At 38.9% G+C, this 20,272-nt stretch overlaps 1 pseudogene; it reads left to right on the top strand.

Annotated features, from left to right (window-relative positions):
* The first annotated feature begins 983 nt into the window (after positions 1-983).
* LOC103300317 (KATNB1-like protein 1) lies at positions 984-1,900 on the top strand (annotated as a pseudogene).
* Positions 1,901-20,272: the final 18,372 nt, after the last annotated feature.

Genomic DNA, 20,272 nt, shown 5'->3' with positions numbered 1-20,272 from the left:
GGCCGTGTGGATTTTGTGCATCTGGTCTCTAGTATACAATAATTAACTCAGAATAGATCAAAGGCTTAAATGTAAGACCTAAAACCATACAACTCTTCGAAGAAGAAAACAGGTATAGACCTTCATGACTTAGGTTTAAACAATAGTTTATTAGATATGATACCAAAAGCACAAATTATGAAAGAAAAAAATAGTTAAATTGGAAATCACCAAAATATATGCTTTGTGCTTCAAAGGACACCATCAGGAAAGTACAAAGACAGCCCTAAATTTTTTGGTAAGTCATATCTACACTAATAAAAGAGAAATATGCAAATTAACCATCACTTTGTGACGTCCACCAGCCAATCAGGAGTGAGTATGCAAAATAACTTGGCAAAGATGACGGCGGCCCCGCCCCCCAGCTGCTCCGGGGCTCTGGGAAGCACGCATGCAGGCGTGGAGCAGCAGGGTGGGGCCAGATACCTGCTATGAGGGGGAGGGCAAGGGGCAGAGGGAGCTACAGGAGCGGTGCTCCAGCTGGAGTGAAGACTGAAGGCTCAGGCCAGAGCAAAGACGGAAGGTGGTGGCCAGAGCAAAGGCCTGGGTCCCAGGTGCCAGAGGAAAACCAGTGCCAGCAGCCAGGTGAAGGAAGGCCTATTGCACGAATCTTTGTGCAACGGGCCTCTAGTGTCTAATAAAGGACTTGTGTCTAGAATAAATAAAGAGCTCTTACAACTGAAAAATAAAACATAAATAACCTAATTACAATTTTGTCAAATAGATTTCCCTAAAGAAAATATATAAATGGGAGCCTTGGGTAGAGTCTGAAAGATGCCCAAGGGGGAGAAATCCCAGCGCCCTGCCTGTGGCCTCATTTGAATGGCCCTGAATGAGGCTCAGCCTGGAATCCAGGGACTCTCTAGGCTTCCAGGCGCAGTTGGTCAGTGCCAGGACTGGACTGAGGCACTGCAGAACCATAAGGTGCCGCTATTTAAGAGATTATGGCATCTGAAACCCACAATGTTAAAAAAAACTGAACTTTTATAATAATATTGAGAATCATTCCATTGATTGTTCTAGGAAAAGGATCTCTAATTTCACTAATAAGAACATGAAGGAGGTTAAGAAATTTCCAAAACAATTGGCGGCTTACATAAGTAGAACAGTTGGACACATTGTGAAAAGCCCAGATAAACTACGTAAGGTGATCTACCACAGAAAAAAAGTTCATTACCCTTTTCCAAATTCTTGTTTTAAAAAGAAACAGTCCCCTGGAAGTGGGGGCTGTGACATGCCAAATAAAGAAAATTAACTGGCTTGTGCAGGCCACCAACCTGAAAAATTACACCACGATAGTCGGACATATTTGCTTAACTCCAGTGACTCTGGTTCTTCACAGACAGAAAGTGGATCATCAAAATACAGTGATTTTTTTCTGAGGTTTCTTAGGATTATGAAACAATGGCTCAAGTTTTGTTCAGCAGGAATTTTAGATTGAATGTAGCTTTAACTTTCTGGAAAAAGAGAAGTATAAGTGAACTTCTAACTTATTTGGTGAAGATAGAAGACCTTGGAGTGGTGGTGGAGTGCCTTCCTGTGCTTACCAATAGTTTGTAGGAAGAAAAACAATACATCTCACTCAGCTGCTGTGTAGACTTGTTGCCTCTTGTAAAGTCACTACTTAAAAGCAAATTTGAAGAATATATAATAGTTGGTTTAAACTGGCCTCAAGCAGTCACAAAAAGGTGGAAGTCAGAACTATCATCCAAAAACAGAAATTATAAATTATGGAAATATTCAGATTTTAAAACAACAATTAAGTGGATTGTGGGAATAAGAAAACCATCTTACTTTGGTTCCAGGATATATTGATAATATAACTAAGCATGTAGATGCTTATTTACTACAGTTGCATTGAAAGACTTCATCTACTAAAGAGCATTTGGTTATTCAAAACATCCCTGGACTATATGATTTCCAAAAAAGTCTCATTAGAGAACTGTGAACTGTGGAAGAAATCAAAACCTTTTTCTTTTAAAGCCACATATGAAACCACTAACGAAATCCTAACAATCTACTTCACATTGAAGTGGAAAAATATACAAAAGGAGCAGCTTCAACTTTAATAAGGTGAAAGTACATTATGAAGATTGTTCACTTTTGCTGCATTTGGGATTTATATGGTCACTTGGCAACATTGTTGAAGAACTACTGGATCTTCATCCAACCCTTCATAAGGATATACTTTATACTATGTGAAAAATAAGACAAAACTTATTACTAGGAAAAGCAAAAACCAATTATCATTACTTTTTTAAGATTGTGTTTTATAAGAAAACACTCAAATGTGTGCAGCTATTTTCTTATGTTGAAAGACTTTGAAAGTTTAAAACATCATAGCAAATAATCAATACTAAAAGGTTTTTTTGTCCACATTGAGATACAGTGTAAACAAAATGCCTTAATTATTAATAAGCCAATGTATATGATACTAAGATTTGTTGTTAGAAAAAAGTAAAACCAACCATGCTTCTGGCATGAAAATTATAGAATTAAATCAGGGGTTTTCATTCACGTAGAATGTTGTTAAAACTTATTCCACACCATCTTTAAAATTTGAGAATATTTTTAATATCTCTGAAATTTTTTTTGCCAGAATCATCATGTCATGCATGTATGTGTTATTTCTATATAAAAGAAAGAGGTGAATATGTATTTGTATGAGTGCTTAGCTGGAAATGTTCATATAGTTGGCTAATTTATATTTATTTTCTATTGTATATACACTGAGTGGCCAGATTATTATGATCTCTGAATACATAATAAACTGGCCACTCAGTGTATATCCTATATAATAAAAGGTTAATATGCAAATTGTTCCCTTGACCAGGAGTTTGACCAACAGGCAGGCTGACCAATCGCCCATGTCCCCTCCCCCTGGCCAGGTTGGCTGGACCACTCCCAGGCACGAATTCATGCACCAGGCCTCTAATATATATACTGAGTGGCCAAATTATTATGCATTCAGAGATCATAATAATCTGGCCACTCAGTGTATATTAGAGGCCCGGTGCCGTGGAGGGCCTCTGGGCAGCGGGCACGGAGCGGCGGGGGGTGGGGGAGGGAGGTGCTTGCGTTGTTGCCCCAGTGACGAGACAAGCATTCCACACCCAGCCACGGAAGGGCCTCTGGGCCACGGAGAGCCACTGGGCAGTGAGCACGGAGCGACCAGGCCCCACAGAGAGCTACTGGCGCACGGATTCGTGCACAGGGCTACTAGTTAATAAAATTATATAGGTTTCAGGGGTACAATAATATAATACATCACCTGTATATTGTATTGTGTATTCACCACCCCAAGTCAAATCTCCTATCATCACCATTTCCCCTCCTCCCCATACCCTCTACTACCTCCTCCACCCCCCTTTCCCTCTGGTAGTCACCATACTATTGTCTGTGTCTATGAGGTTTTTTGTGTGTGTTTTTTTTTGTTTGCATAATCCCTTCACCTTTTTGGGGGTTACATTTATTTTATTTTAGTTATTTATTTATCATTGACAGACTTGCAGATGTCCCCATTTCCCCCTGTCTTTGTCCCCTCCATCCAGCTGCTGTCCCACCCAAAGCTCTCCCTACCATATTGCCTGTGTCTATGGGTTATACATATATGCATATATGTTCTTTGGTTAATCTCTTCCCATCCCCCACCCCTTCTTCCTTCTGAGATCTGTCAGTCTATCCCATGCATCCATGCCTCTGGATCTATTTTGTTCATCAGTTTATTTTGTTCATTAGATTCCACATATAAGTGAGATCATGTGATATTTGTCTTTCTCTAACTGGATTATTTTGCTTAGCATAATAACCTCCAGGTCCATTCATGCTGTTACAAAGGGTAAGATCTCCTTCATTTTAATAGCCACATAGTATTCCATTGTGTAGATGTACCACAGCTTTTTTTTACACTAATCTACTGATGGGTACTTGGGCTGTTTTTAGATCTTCGCTGTTGTAAATGATGCTGCTATGAACATAGGGGTGCCTATATTCTTTCTGATTGGTGTTTCGAGGTTCTTGGGATATATTCTCAGAAGTGGGATCACTGGGTCTAATGGCAGTTCCATTTTAATTTTTGAGGAAACTCCATATTGTTTTCCATAGTGGCTGCACCAGTCTGCATTCCCACTAGCAGTGTACTAGGGTTCTCTTTTCTCCACATCCTTGCCAACACTTGTTACTTGTTGGTTTATTGATGGTAGTCAATCTGGAACCACTACAGATTTTTTAGCCACAACACCCCTCTCCTCTGACAGCTGTCAGTCTGTGCTCTATCTGTGAGTTTCTTTCTAGTTTGTTTTTTTAGTTTATTTTGTTCATTAGATTCCACATATGAGTGAAAAGAAGTCAGTGTTTTCCCTAGAAAAGTTTAAAACATATGGTTTCTCTATTAGGTGTAGTGCCAATGGAGGAAATTGTGATTAACATGAGTCAGATTCTCCCAGGATTTAAATTACTCAACAGTTGTAAAATGTGTATCTTTGGCAGAATCATTCACTCTTTCTGGTTTATAGTACCTCAGGGTACTGTTTCATGGCATCATAGTACTTACTAGAACCCCAGGGAGGTGACTGCATTTTAATATTTCAATGCAGCTTCCAACACACTCACATAAATACATGTGTATGTGTGTATTTTATATAAAGAAAAATATTCCTCAAAACTTTAAATTACTTACTTTCATTAGATTTCTGTGCTTTTGGCTATAGGTAATTTAAACATAACCTAGAAAGTATTAATTAACATAAACTTTTAAAGGGAATTAAGGCTCTATTATGCTACTTTTAAAAGCAGATTTTAAATATTGTATTGTGTATTAATAAATACTTGGTTGTTTTAAAGTTGTGCTCTTAATGAGTTGTTTTAATCCTGTTTGTATATATTTATGGATAAGGGTTTTTTCAGTTATAAGTGTTAAACTTTTCTCTGAATTTTACAGGCCAGTCTAGCATAAATTAAATAACACTGACAAAGTTAAAATTATCTTCACAACTGATCCAAAAGAACTCAAAGCGGGCATAGAGTAACTATTTTTGGTGAAAAAAGCTATTATTTGGAATGTAGGGGGGAAAAACAGTCCCTTTATGATAATTGGACAGGGGGTTGAAGACTATTGATCTCTTTCTCTTCCATTTCTTTGACTCACTTATTCCTTGGATAGGTGACTACTATTTGCCAAATCTTAAATACCCAATGCTTAATTATCTTTAGTCTTGATTAAAAAGTGACACAGGGGTAAATGTGGATATATTAAATCTCTAAACAAACAAAAAAATCAGATTTCCTTTCAGAATATATTTCCTCCAAGCAACTTTTGATTAAATCTGCTAATGGAAACATAATCAATGAGTTTGAGTATCAATTTTTATTTCTCATTCTTATCCTCCTTATGGGGGCACAAAGGTACCAAAAGATAGGCAGTCAAAAGTATATAGAAGTAAAGCATTTGGATAATCAGAAGACTGGTTCTGGTTGAGAATCCATTATGCCTTATTTATTGTTCACATTATTCCTCTGCTGGTCTTGGATTTCTTTCAAGATAGATATATCAAGAAGCCATTAAAGAATAGGGTCACAGTAAGTGGATTTCAGACTCCATATGAAAAGGAACCAGTGTTATTCCCTTTGGTCCTTAGCATAAAAGTACACCCAGTAGTATTCATTAGATATCATTTTTCATTTATTCACCACAAAACTATTGAATGCTTACTATGTGATTAGAACCTTTTATATTCTGGGGATACACTGGTACCTGAGATTAGTTCTTGTCCTCATGGAGCTTATATTAGAGAAGGGAGAGGAGATACAAACAAGAAAAGATAATTTTATTTTTTTCCAATTTTTTTATTAAGGTATTATATGTGTACATATCTTACCATTGCCCCCCCACCCCACTCCCATATATGCCCTCACCCCCAGAGTTTTGTGTCCATTGGTTATGTTTATATGCATGCATACAAGTCCTTTGGTTGATCTCTTATCTTCCCCACCTCTCCCTAACCTTCCTGCTGTAATTTGACAGACTGTTTGATGCTTTACTGCCTCTGTATCTATCTTTTTGTTCAAGTTTATAATGTTCTTTATTATCCATAATTGAGTGAGATAATGTGGTATTTTTCTTTCATTGACTGGCTTATGTCACTCAGCATAATGTTCTCCAATTCCATCCAGGTTGCTGCAAATGGTAAGAATTCCTTCTTTTTATGGCAGCATAATATTCCATTGTGTAGATGTACCATCGTTTTCTGATCCAGTCATCTGCTGATGGACACCTAGGCTGTTTCCAGATCTTAGATATTGTAAACTGTGCTGCTATGAACATAGGGGTGCATATATCCTTTCTTATTGGTGTTCCCAGTTTCTTAGGACATATTCCTAGGAGTGGGATTACTGGGTCAAATGGGAGTTCCATTTTCAGTTTTTTGAGGAAACTCCATACTGTTCTCCACAGTGGCTGCACCAGTATGCATTCCCACCAGCAGTGCATGAAGGTTCCTTTTTCTCCGCATCCTCGCCAACACTTGTCATTTGTTGATTTGTTGATGATAGCCATTCTGACAGGTATGAGATGGTACCGCATTGTTGTTTTGATTTGCATCTCTCGGATAATTAGTGACTTTGAGCATGTTTTCATGTGTCTCTTGGCCTTCCTTCTGTCTTCTTTTGAAAAGATTCTATTTAGGTCCATTGCCCATTTTTTTATTGGATCATTTCTCTTCCTTTAATTAAGTTGTATAAGCTGCCTATAGATGTTGGAGATTAAACCTTTATCAGTGATACCATTTGCAAATATGTTCTCCCATGCAGTGGGCTTTCTTGTTGTTTTGTTGATGGTTTCTTTTGCTGTAAAAAAGCTTTTTATTTTGATGTAGTCCCATTTGTTTATTTTCTCTTTAGCTTCCATTGCCCTAGGGGCAGTATCTGTGAAGAAGTTCTTTTGGCATATGTCTGAGATTTTGCTGCCTGTGGATTCCTCTAGTATTTTTATGGTTTCCCATCTTATGTTTAAGTCCTGTATCCATTTTGAGTTTATTTTTGTGTATGGTGTAAGTTGGTGATCTAGCTTCATTTTTTTTGCATGTATCTGTCCAATTTGCCCAACACCATTTATTGAAGAGACTGTCTTTATTCCATTGTATGTTCATGCCTCCTTTGTCAAATATTAATTGAGCATAGTGGTTTGGGTCAATATCTGGATTCTCTATTCTGTTCCATTGATCTATATGTCTGTTCTTGTGTCAGTACCAGGCTGTTTTGAGAATAGTGGCTTTGCAATACAGCTTGAAATCTGGTATTGAGATCCCCCCTACTTTATTCTTCTTTCTCAGGATTTCTGTGGCTATTCAGGGTCTTTTTTTATTCCAGATGAATTTTTGGAGAGTTCTTTCAAGGTCTGTGAAATATGCTGATGGTATTTTAATGGGGAGTGCATTGAATCTACAGATTGCTTTGGGTAGTAGGGACATTTTAATGATGGTGATTCTACCAATTCATGAACATGGTATGTTCTTCCATCTGTTTATGTCTTCCTCTATCTCTTTTTTCAGTGTCCTGTAGTTTTCTGTGTATAGGTCTTTTACCTCCTTAGTTAAGTTTATTCCTAGGTATCTTAATTTTTTTGGTGCGATGGTAAATGGGATTGCCGTTTTAGTCTCTCTGTCTGTAAGTTCACTATTGTTGTATAGAAAGGCCATAGATTTCTTCGCGTTAATTTTGTATCCTGCTACATTGCCGAATTCATTTATTAAGTCTATTAGTTTTTTGACGGAGTCTTTCGGATTTTTTATGTACAATATCATGTCATCTGCAAATAAAGACAGCTTTATTTGTTCTTTTCCAATCTGGATGCCTTTTATTTCTTCTTCTTGTCTAATTGCAATGGCTAATACTTCCAGTACTATGTCAAACAGGAGTGGTGAGAGTGGGCATCCCTGTCTTGTTCCTGTTCTTAGGGGAAATGTTTTTAGTGTTTGCCCATTAAGTATGATGTTAGCTGTGGGTTTATCATATATAGCTTTTATTATGTTGAGGTATGAGTCTTCTATTCCCACCTTGTTGAGAGTTTTAATCAAGAAAGGGTGTTGGATTTTGTCAAATGCTTTTTCTGCATCAATTGTTATCACTATGTGATTTTTATCTCTCAATTTGTTTATGTGATGTATCACGTTTATTGATTTGCGAATATTGTACCATCCTTGCATTCCTGGGTAAATCCTACTTGGTCATGGTGTATGATCTCTCTGAGGTGCTGCTGGATTCGATTTGCTAGAATTTTGTTGAGAATTTTGGCATCTATGTTGATGAGGGATTTTGGTCTGTAATTCTCTTTCATTGTGTTGTCTTTATCTGATTTTGGTATTAGGGTGATGCTGGCTTCATAGAAGGAGCTTGGAAGTGTTCCTTCCTCTTGAATTTTTTGGAATAGTCTGAGGAGGATAGGTTTTAGTTCTTCCTTGAATGTTTGGTAAAACTCTCCTGTGAAGCCGTCAGGCCCCGGGCTTTTGTTTGCCAGAAGTTTTTGATGACTGCTTCAATTTCGTCCATAGTTACTGGCCTATTGAGCTATTTAGATTCTTCCTGATTGCTTTTTGGAAGGTTATATTGTTCTAGGAATATGTCCATTTCCTCCAGGTTGTCCAGTTTGTTGGAATAGAGTTTTTTGTAGTATTTTGTAACAGTACTTTGTATCTCAGCGGGGTCTGTTGTTATTTCACCTTTTTCATTTCTGATTTTGTTTATTTGGGTCCTCTCTCTTTGCTTCTTAGTAAGCCTGGCTAGAGGTCCATCAATCTTGTTTATCCTTTCAAAGAACCAGCTCTTTGAAACAAAACAAATTGTATTGTTTCTTTGGTCTCTATGTCATTTATCTCCGCTCTGATCTTTATTTCCTTCCTTCTGGTTACCCTGGGCTTTTCTTTTTAAATATATATATATATATATATATATATATATATATATATATATATGTATGTATTTTATTGATTTTTCACAGAGAGGAAGGGAGAGGGATAGAGAGCTAGAAACATTGATGAGAGAGACATCGACCAGCTGCCTCTGCACGCCCCCCACCAAGAAATGTGCCCGCAACCAACGTACATGCCCTTGACCGGAATTGAACCTGGGACCTTCCAGTCCGCAGACCGACGCTCCATCCACTGAGCCAAACCGGTTTCGGCCACTGGGCTTTTCTTGCTGCTCTTTTTCTAGCTCTTTGAGTTGTAGGGTTAGGTAATTTATTACCATTGTTTCTTGTTTTTTTGCAATAGGCTTGTAGAGCGATGGACTTCCCACTCAAGACTGCTTTCGCTGTGTCCCATAGATTTTGGATTTTTGTGTTTTGTCATTTGTTGCCATGATTTTTTTTTAAATTTCTTCCTTGATATCTCTGCTGACCCAGTCCTTGTTTAATAGCATGCTGTTTAGTCTCCATGTGTTTGTATTGTAGTTGGATTGTATTTATTGTAGTTGATTTCCAGTTTTAGGCCACTGTGATCTGAGAAGATGCTTGATATGATTTCTATCTTCTTGAATTTGAAGAGACTTTGACTGTGACCCAGCATATGGATTCCATCTGGTCTAGTGAGTCATTTAGGATTGATGTTTCTTTGCTGATTTTTTGTTTAGAGGATTTGTCCAATGGTGATAGTGGGGTATTAAAGTCTCCTACTATGATTATATTGCTATTAATCTCTCCCTTGATATCCTCCAGGATTTTTTTTTTAATGTATTTGGGTGCTTCTATATTGGGTGCGTATATGTTTACCAGAATTATTTTTTTTTAATTACTTTATTGACTAAGGTATCACATATTTGTCATCACCACCACCCCCCCCCCCCCGTTCCCTTACCAAACCCTCCCACATGCATGCCCCCCTTCCCCTGTTGTCCATGATCACTGGTTAGGCTCATATGCAAGCACACAAGTCCTTTGGTTGATCTATCTCCCTTGTCCCCACCCTTCCCTACCTTCCCTCTGAGGTCTGACAGTCTGATCAATGCTGTTCTTGTTCTTCAGTCTATGTTGTTCATCTTTTCCCCTAGATGAGTGAGCTCGTGTGATACTAGGAATACACTTATAGGAACTGAAAATGAGACAAGCAATAATAGTTATGCTGAGAGGCAAATGAATCAGTCTATAGTGAGTTTCTTTCTGGGCCAACAGTTCTTTTGAGTCCCGGTTTCTATGTCCAACAGTTGTTTATGTGTTCATAACAGCAATGATATTTCAGTTCTGGATGGTGGACAAATGGTGGTAATGCAGGTCCGACCCTCTCTGGTTTGGTCCTGGGCAATCTGCAGTAATGCATATCTGCTGACTGCTAGTATGGCAAGGCATCGTCAGTGTCTTCCATCTCTGGACTGTTTCTCTTCTGACTTTATGGCTGGAGCACTCCTGTCAATTCCTCTCTGTTACAGGAATCCACATGTCTCAGAGTTGTTTTCTGAAAATATACAAACATATTCTCGACCAAAAGTTAATAAAGGAATATTTTCTATAAATTTGACTTGTGATCCTTTTTCATTTTTTTGCCCAAACGATTATCCTTTGGCTGGTTTTGACACCATGTATGTTTTACCTGGGTGACTTGCTGTTAGCATTACAAATGAAAGTTAATTTTCTAAAGTAAAAAATTTCTAGATGTAATTTATTTGTAGGATATTTTTCCTTACATGATATTCTTCTACTATCCCCCCCTTTTTTGGTTTAAATATTGGGAGGCTTTTGGAAATTTTATGCTGTAATCTTGATAGCTTTTAAATTTTACTTTTTTGCACTAAAATGTGACTGCTTTAGGTTCATTATATGTTACGCAATTTTACCATGAGATGAACTACCAATAAAAATTTTAGTTAACACTTAGTAACAGCTTTTTTGTCCAGTACAATTGATTTTTCTAGAGTATTTGCTTATTTTGATTGGCCAATTTAAATTAGTCTGAAAACTTGGCAAATTTAAATTGGCCAGTTGAAACAAGTGAATATTCTAGAAAAAATAATTGTACTGGACAAAAAGGTGTTCCTAAAGTGTCAACTAAAATTTTTATTGGTACTTCATCTCACGATAAAATTGTGCACCATGTAATGAACCTAAAACAGTAATATTATAGTACAAAAAATTAAAATTTAAAAGCCATCTACATTATAAAATTTTCAGAAGCCTCCTAACATTTAAATCAAAAAAGGAGGGGATAGTAGAGGAATATCATGTAAGGAAAAATATCCTGTAAGTAAATTACATCTAGAAAATTAATACTTTAGAAAATTAATTGTAAGGCTAAAAGCAAGACACCCATGAAAAACACACAAGGTGATAAAACAAGCCAGAGGAAAATCATTTGGGCAAAAATTGAAAAAGGATCCCCAGTCAAATTTATAGAAAATATTCCTTTATTAACTTTTGGTCGAGAATATGTTTGTATATTTTCAGAAAACAACTCCGAGACCATGTGGATTCTAGCAAGAGAAGAATCGACAGGACTACTCCAGCCATGAAGACAGAAGAGAAGCAGTCCAGAGACAGAAGACGCTGATGTGGCCTTCCCATACTAGCAGTTAGCAGCTGTGCATCACTACAGATTGCCCAGGACCAAACCAGACAGAGTCGGACCTGCATTACCACCAGTTGTCCACCATCCAGAACTGAAATGTCAGTGCTGACAGGTACACATAAGGAACTGTTGGACATTGAAACTGGGTCTCAAAAGAACTGTTGGCCCAGAAAGAAACTCACTACAGACCGATTCATTTGCCTGTCACCATAACCATTATTGCTTGTCTCATTTTCGGTTCTTATAAGTGTATTTCTAATTGCACATGATCTCACTCATCTAGGGGAAATAATGAACAACATAGACTGATGAACAAGAACAGACCCAGAAACAAGGAGGCATGGATCAGACTGTCGGGCCTCGGGGGGAGGGTAGGGGAAGGTGGGGATAAAGGGAGAGATCAACCAAAGGACTTGTGTGCAGACATATGAGCCCAACCAGCGGTTAAGGACAACAGGGGGGTGGGGGCATGTGTGGGGAGGGGGGTGGGATGGAAATGGGGGGATGAGGACAAATATGTGATACCTTAATCAATCAATCAATCAATAAATAAATAAATAAATAAAAATAAATTAGTCTGAAAACTTGACTACTATTTTACTGTCAAATTTAATACTCTAACAACCATCTTGGTTTACCCTGTAATTATTAGTGGAGAGGATTATTTCCCTTCTTGAGTATGCCCTGAGCATTCCTGGTGCTAGGCTGGATTTATTTTTTATTTTATTTATTTTTTTTAATGAATCTTTATTGTTCAGATTACAATTGTTTCTCCTTTTTCCCCACATATCTCCCCACCACCCAGTTCCTACCTCCCCTCTTCCCTTACCTCCCCCCGCGCTGTCCTTATCCATAGGTGTATGATTTTTGTCCAGTCTCTTCCCATACTCCCCACACAGACACCCCTTTCCACCTGAGAATTATCAATCCACTCCCATTCTATGCCTCTGATTCTATTAAGTTCACCAGTTTATTCTCTTCCTCAGATTTTTAATTCACTTGACTTTTAGATTCACTTGTTGATATATATGTATTTGTTGTTCATAATTTTTATCTTTCTTCTTCTTTTTCCTCTTTTTAAAGAATACCTTTCAGCATTTCATATAATGCTGGTTTGGTGGTGATGAACTCCTTTAGCTTTTTCTTATCTGTGAAGCTCTTTATCTGCCCTTCAATTCTGAATGATAACTTTGCTGGGTAGAGTAGTCTTGGTTGTAGGTTCCTGCTATTCATCACTTTGAATATTTCTTGCCACTCCCGTCTGGCCTGCATGGTTTCTGTTGAGAAATTAGCTGATAATCGTATGGGAGCTCCCTTGTAGGTAACTAACTGTTTTTCTCTTGCTGCTCGTAAGATTCTCTCTTTGTCTTTTGCTCTTGGCATTTTAATTATGATGTGTCTTGGTGTGGTCCTCTTTGGATCCCTTTTGTTTGGGGTTCTGTGCGCTTCCTGGACTCGTAAGTCTATTTCTTTCATCAGGTGGGGGAAGTTTTCGTTCATTATTTCTTCAAATAGGTTTTCAGCATCTTGCTCTCTCTCTTCTTCTGGTACCCCCATAATTCTGATGTTGGTTCGCTTGAAGTTGTCCCAGAGACTTCTTACACTATCTTCAACTTTCTGAATTCTCTTCTCTTCATGCTTCTCTGGAGGAGTGTCCTTGGCCTCTTTGTATTCCAAATCTTTGAGTTGATTCTTGCAATCCTCTAGTCTGCTTTTGGGTCTCTGTATAATATTTTTTATCTCAGTCAGTGTATGTTTAATTTCTAGTTGGTCCTTTTTCATATCCTCAAGGGTCTCATTGAATTTATCGGCCTTTTCCATGAAATTCTTGAAAAACCTTATAACCGTGGTTTTGAACTCTATGTCCAGTCGCTTATTCTCCTCCATTTCTTTGGTTTGTGATCTGTTTCCTTGCCTTCTCATATTCTCTGCTTCCCTGAGTTGGTAGGGTAGTTTTGTCTACTAGGTGTCCTATTGGTTCAAGGGGTAAGCCTCCCAGTTACTTGAGGTGGACACTCTTGGTGTACCCTTGTGTACTGTGTGTTCCCCAGCAGGAGCTACAGCAAGGGCTAGTTTTCTCCTCCTTTGCTTGAGCGGTTTTGGAGCAGTCTGGAGCTGTAGTTGGTTAAGCTGCCACAGAACAGGCCATTTATATGCAAAAGCCGCTGTGTGGAGCCTGGGCGGGTTTGTAGAATGTGGGGGGCGGAGCCTCAGGGCGGGGCGGGGTCTCAGGGCGTCACTAGGCTGGGGCGTGGCCAACGGCAATGGCTGCCCTCAGCCTTCTCTGCCTTTCCCGTTTCCAAGTCCCTGCGCCCCGCGCACCAGCGCAGTAAACAATGATTGCTGGGCGCACCTCTGCAAAAAAGTCACTCTCACTTTCCGACCCGATGGCCGAGAGTCCAGCTTCTCCCCGTAGGCGTCTGGGTCCCCCGAGTGTCCCCAGAAACTGGATTTCAGAGTGATTGGGAGATTGTCTCCCTGCGGGTTGAAAAAAAGCCGCGCACCCAGCCGCCCGCCGCCAGCCCGATTCACGTGCCTCCGTACCTCAGCTTTTCAGTGATTGTGCTCCTTTCTCTTCTCAGCTGTAAATCTTCCACTGAGCCAGCTTTCCCGTGGTTCTGGGTGGTAGACGTTTTTGTCTTTTAGTTGTGTTTTTGAAATTGTTGTGTGAGGCAGCAGATTAGTTGTTTAACTATGCCCTAGGCTGGATTTAGATATCATAGACCCCAGTTCCCCGGATCATGGGTACAAGACATCTCCATCAAGTCTTCTTGCAGTGAGAGGGTATCTGCTGTCGGCCAAGTCTCTGTTACCTGGGTCCCGATTTGAGCTGGGCATGTGAAGCTGAGCAGCCATGGGGGCAGGAGATCTCCTTCAGCAGGGGTGAGGGTTCAGGCCCCTGCAAACTTGGGGGGGGGTGAAGGTCTGCGCCCCACCTCTGTTGACCCCCAAGTTCTCTCCTGATGGCCCCTATGCGACTGTGCCTGTCTTAGGTTGTTCCTTCCCTGAGGAATCTTACCCGTCTCTGGCTAACCAGCCATCCTCCAGGGCCAAGCAGGGTGATGTGAGGTTTAGTTCTGTCTCCTTGGTCGCCTATACCCCCATGGCCTCCACGCCCAGCACCTGCCTTGGGATTCCCTCGCCTGCTGGCAGGGTCCCAGCACTGATCACATATCTTGTGGAACCCAGATTTCTTCTCCAAGGAGGCCCAGCTCACCCCACTGGGCGAGAGACAGATCCATGGTACCAGCCATCACGAGGTTTCAACCTTGGCATGAACAGAAGCTCAGGCAACAGCTGTGGACAATTGGATTGTGAGAAGCGGGTCCCTCTTGGCCAAAAGGGCAAGAGGGACCAATTTAGAATGCTCAGGTGCCTTCCCAGGGGCCCCCTACACAGTGGAAGGGATTAAACCCTTTCATGTCCTTTTAAAATTGCTGCCAGACATTCAAAGAATGAGTTTGTAAGTTTGTTTGGGGTAATTGTATAATATGCTGTTGTAATTCTAAAATATCAAGAGATGTGTTACGTTTGTCTCCAAGCACCAAACAGATGATTTCTCCTCCCCACCCCCACGGGCGTGAGGAAGTATTATAAGTAATGGGGGTGATCCAAATCTGGGAAAAATTTTAATGACAGTGTAGGATAATATCATGTAAGGATATTATTTGTTCTAGTCCATGGCAATACCCTTTCAAACTGGCTGTCTATTTCTTTTTGTATAGACAAGGTCTTAGTTACATTTTCTGCACTTCTACCGGGGGAAAGTAGTGATAGTAGTGACACCCTTTCTTTGTTGTCTACACAAGCCAGAAAACTCTCTTTAATTTTACACACAAAGTGGCATTGTTTTCATTTTGTGTCATACAAAAGGGAAGCTGGGTGGAGACCCCTGTGTATTTATACTTTCTTGCCCCACGTATGGACCTCCTGGATGACCAAGGTGTTTGGTATTATTGGTAACTACATTAGTCAGGGGATCAGCCCACATGAGTGGTCTTACCCATGAAGGGTCAGGAGCATAAGTCCAAAATACTTACCCTCTTGTCCCGGGTAAAATTACCGTACATCTGATGATTGCTAGCATGGCTGGAAAGGTGTTCTCGTGCATTCTTGGGTTTCTGGTTACCTCACAATTTCTTCCCTGAGGTTTGATATTCTGATTGATGTTTCTCTGTTTCTGGATCTATTTTTTCCCCCCATCAGTTTATGTTGTTCATTATATTCCACAAATGAGTGAGATCATGTGATATTTATCTTTCTCTGCCTGGCTTATTTCACTAAGCATAATGTTCTCCATCTCCATCCATATTGTTGCAAATGGTAAGAGCTCCTTCTTTTTTACCACAGTGTAGTATTCCATTGTGTAGATGTACCACAGTTTTTTAATCCGCTCATCTGCTGATGGGCACTTAGGCTGATTCCAAATCTTAGCTATGGTGAATTGTGCTGCTATGAACATAGGGGTGCATATATCCTTTCTGATTGATGTTTGCAGTTTCTTAGGATATATTCCTAGAAGTGGGATCACTGGGTCAAATGGGAGTTCTATTTTTAGTTTTTTAAGGAAACTCCATACTGTTCTCCACAGTGGCTGCACCAGTCTGCATTCCCACTTGCAGTGCACGAGGGTTCCTTTTACTCCACATCCTCGCCAGCACTTGTCATTTGTTGACTTGTTGATAATGGCCATTCTGACAGGTGTGAGTACCGCATTGTTGTTTTGATTTGCATTTCTCTGATGATTAGTGATTTAGAGCAGGTTTTCATATGTCTCTTGGAGTTCCTTCTGTCTTCTTTCGAAAAGTGTCTATTTAGATCAGTTGCCCATTTTTGATTGGGTTGTTTATCTTCTTTTTGATAAGCTGCATGAGTTCCCTGTAAATGTTGGAGATTAAACCCTTATCATTGACATCATTGGCAAATATGTTCTCCCATGCAGTGGGCTTTCTTGTTGTTTTATTGATGGTTTCCGTTGCTGTGCAAAAACTTTTTATTTTGATGTAATCCCATTTGTTTATTTTCTCTTTAGCTTCCATTGCCCTAGGAGCAGTATCAGTAAAGAAGTTCTTTTGGCATATGTCAGAGATTTTTCTGCCTGTAGATTCCTCTAGTATTTTTATGGTTTCCTGTCTTATGTTTAAGTCCTGTATCCATTTTGAGTTTATTTTTGTGTATGGTGTAAGTTGGTTGTCTAGTTTCATTTTTTTGCATGTATCTGTCCAATTTTCCCAACACCATTTATTGAAGAGACTGTCTTGACTCCATTGTATGTTCATGCCTCCTTTGTCAAATATTAATTGAGCATAGCGATTTGGATCGATTTCTGGGTTCTCTATTCTATTCCATTGGTCTATATGTCTGTTCTTGTGCCAATAACAGGCAGTTTTGAGAACAGTGGCTTTGTAATATAGCTTGAAATCTGGTATTGAGATCCCTCCTACTTTATTCTTCTTTCTCAGGATTGCTGTAGCTATTTGGGGTCTTTTTTTATTCCAGATGAATTTTTGGAAAGTTCGTTCTAGGTCTGTGAAGTATGCCATTGGTATTTTATTGGGAAGTGCAATGAAATTATAGATTGCTTTGGGTAATATGGACATTTTGATGATGTTGATTCTACCAATCCATGAACATGGTATGTTCTTTCATCTGTTTATGTCTTCCTCTATCTCTTTTTTCAGTGTTGTATAGTTTTCCGCGTATAGGTCTTTTACCTCCTTAGTTAAGTTTATTCCTAGGTATCTTAATTTTTTTGGTGCAATGGTAAATGGGATTGCCTTTTTAGTCTCTCTGTCTGTAAGTTCACTATTGTTGTATAGAAAGGCCATAGATTTCTTCGCGTTAATTTTGTATCCTGCTACATTGCCGAATTCATTTATTAAGTCTATTAGTTTTTTGACGGAGTCTTTCGGATTTTTTTATGTACAATATCATGTCATCTGCAAATAAAGACAGCTTTATTTGTTCTTTTCCAATTTGGATGCCTTTTATTTCTTCTTCTTGTCTAATTGCAATGGCTAATACTTCCAGTACTATGTCAAACAGGAGTGGTGAGAGTGGGCATCCCTGTCTTGTTCCTGTTCTTAGGGGAAATGTTTTTAGTTTTTGCCCATTGAGTATGATGTTGGCTGTGGATTTGTCATATATGGCTTTTATTATGTTGAGGTATGATCTTTCTATTCCCATCTTGCTGAGAGTTTTTATCAAGAAAGTGTGTTGGATTTTGTCAAATGCTTTTTCTGCATCAATTGATATGACTATATGGTTTTTATCTCTCAATTTATGTGATGTATCACGTTTATTGATTTGCAAATATTGTACCATCCTTGCATCCCAGGGATAAATCCTACTTGGTCATGGTGTATGAGCTTTCTAATGTACTGCTGGATTCGATTTGCTAGAATTTTGTTGAGGATTTTGGCATCTATGTTCATGCGGGATATTGGCCTGTAATTCTGTTTCATTGTGTTATCTTTATCTGGTTTTGGTATGATGCTGGCTTCATAGAAGGAGCTTGGGAGTGTTCCTTCTTCTTGAATTTTCTAGAATAGTCTAAGGAGGATAGGTTTTAGCTCTTCCTTGAATGTTTTGTAAAACTCACCTGTTAACCCGTCTGGCCCTGGACTTTTGTTTGCTGGAAGTTTTTTGATGACTGCTTCAATTTCTTCCATCGTTATCAACCTATTGAGATTTTTAGTCTCTGAGTAAGTTTTGGAATGTTGTGTTTTTCTAGGAATGTGTCCATTTCCTCCAGGTTGTCCAGTTTGTTGGAATAGAGTTGTTCATAGTATTTTTTGACAATCCTTTGTATTTCTGTGGGGTCTGTTGTTATTTCACCTCTTTCATTTCTGATTTTGTTTATTTGGGTCCTCTCTCTTTGCTTCTTGGTGAGCCTGGCTAGAGGTTCATCAATCTTGTTTATCCTTTCAGAGAACCAGCTCTTGGTTTTGTTGATCTTGTGTATTGTTTTTTTGGTCTCTATGTCATTCATTTCTGCTCTGATCTTTATTATTTCCTTTCTTCTGCTCACTGTGGGCTTTTCTTGTTGCTCCCTTTCTAATTCTTTTGAGTTGTTGAGTTAGATAATCTATTACCATTTTTTCTTGTTTTTTGAGATAGGCCTGTAGAGCTATACACTTTTCTCTCAGGACTGCTTTCATTGTGTCCCATAGGATTTGCAATGTTGAGTTTTCATTGTCATTCATTTCCAGGATGTTTTTAATTTCTTCTTTGATCTCATTGATAACCCAATCATTGTTTAGTAGCATGCTATTCAGTTTCCAAGTGTTTGAATTTTTTGGAAAGTTTTTATTGTAGTTTATTTCTAATATTATGCCATTGTGGTCTGAGAAAATGCTTGATATGATTTCAATCTTTTTGAATTTGGGGAGACTTTGCTTGCTACCCAAAATGTGGTCTATTTTTGAGAATGTCCCATGTGCACTTAAGAAGAACGTATATTCCATGGCTTTGGGGTGAAATACTCTGAAGATGTCAATTAGGTCCATCTGATCTAGTGTGCCATTTAGAATTGCTGTTTCTTTGCTGATTTTTTGTCCAGAGGATTTATCCATTGATGTCAGTGGTGTATTAAAGTCCCCTACTATGACTGTATTGATGTCGATCTCTCCCTTGATTTCTTCCAGGAGATTTTTTATGTATTTGGGCGCTCCTTCATTGGGTGCATAAATGTTTACCAGAGTTATATCTTCTTGCTGGATTGCTCCCTTTAGTATTATATAGTGGCCTTCCTTATCTCTTATTATGGCCTCTACTTTGAGGTCTATTTTATCTGATATAAGTATCGCAACCCCAGCTTTTTTCTCATTTCCATTTGCCTGAAAAATGTTTTTCCATCCCTTCACTCTCAGTCTGTGTGAATCCTTTGCCTAAGGTGGGTCTCTTGTAGACAGCAAATATATGGGTCATGTTTTCTTATCCATTCAGTTACCCTATGTCTTTTGATTGGTGCATTTAATCCATTTAGGTTTAATGTTATTATTGATAAGTACCTGTTTGTTGACATATTTTTCCTTAGTGTTTATCTTTATTCTTGCCTTTCTCTGTCTTCTTTTTACAGCAGGCCCTTTAGCATTTCTTTCATTGCCGGCTTGGTAGTGATGAACTCTCTTAGCCCTTTTTTGTCTGTGAAGCTTCTGATTCCACCTTCAATTTCGAACGATAGCCTTGCTGGGTATAGTATTCTTGGATTCAGTCCCTTGTTTTGCATCACTTTGAATATTTCATTCCATTCCTTTCTGGCCTGGTGTGTTTCTGTTGAGAAATCATTTGATATTCTGATAGGAGATCCCTTGTAGGTAACTTTCTGTCTCTCTCTTGCAGCCTTTAAGATTCTTGCTTTGTCGTTGGTGTTCGTCAATTTAATTATGATGCGTCTTGATGTCAGTCTTTTGGGGTTCAACTTGTTTGGGACTCTGTAAGCTTCTTGGACTTGGATAGTTTTTTTCTTGCCAATATCAGGGAAATTTTCTGTCATTATTTCTTCCAACAGGTTTTCTACTCCTTGCTTCTCTTCCTCTCCTTCTTTTATCCCTATTATTTGAATATTGTTTTGTTTTTTGTCATCCCAAAGCTCCCTTAGGCTCTCCTCTTGCTTTTTTTTTTTTTTAAATATATTTTATTGATTTTTTACAGAGAGGAAGAGAGAGGGATAGAGAGTTAGA

The sequence above is a fragment of the Eptesicus fuscus genome, chromosome 1 (genome assembly GCF_027574615.1).
Source record: "Eptesicus fuscus isolate TK198812 chromosome 1, DD_ASM_mEF_20220401, whole genome shotgun sequence".
Classification (NCBI taxonomy): domain Eukaryota; kingdom Metazoa; phylum Chordata; class Mammalia; order Chiroptera; family Vespertilionidae; genus Eptesicus; species Eptesicus fuscus.
The sequence above is the reverse complement of the archived record's forward strand: the minus strand, read 5'-3'. Positions and strand labels throughout refer to the sequence as shown.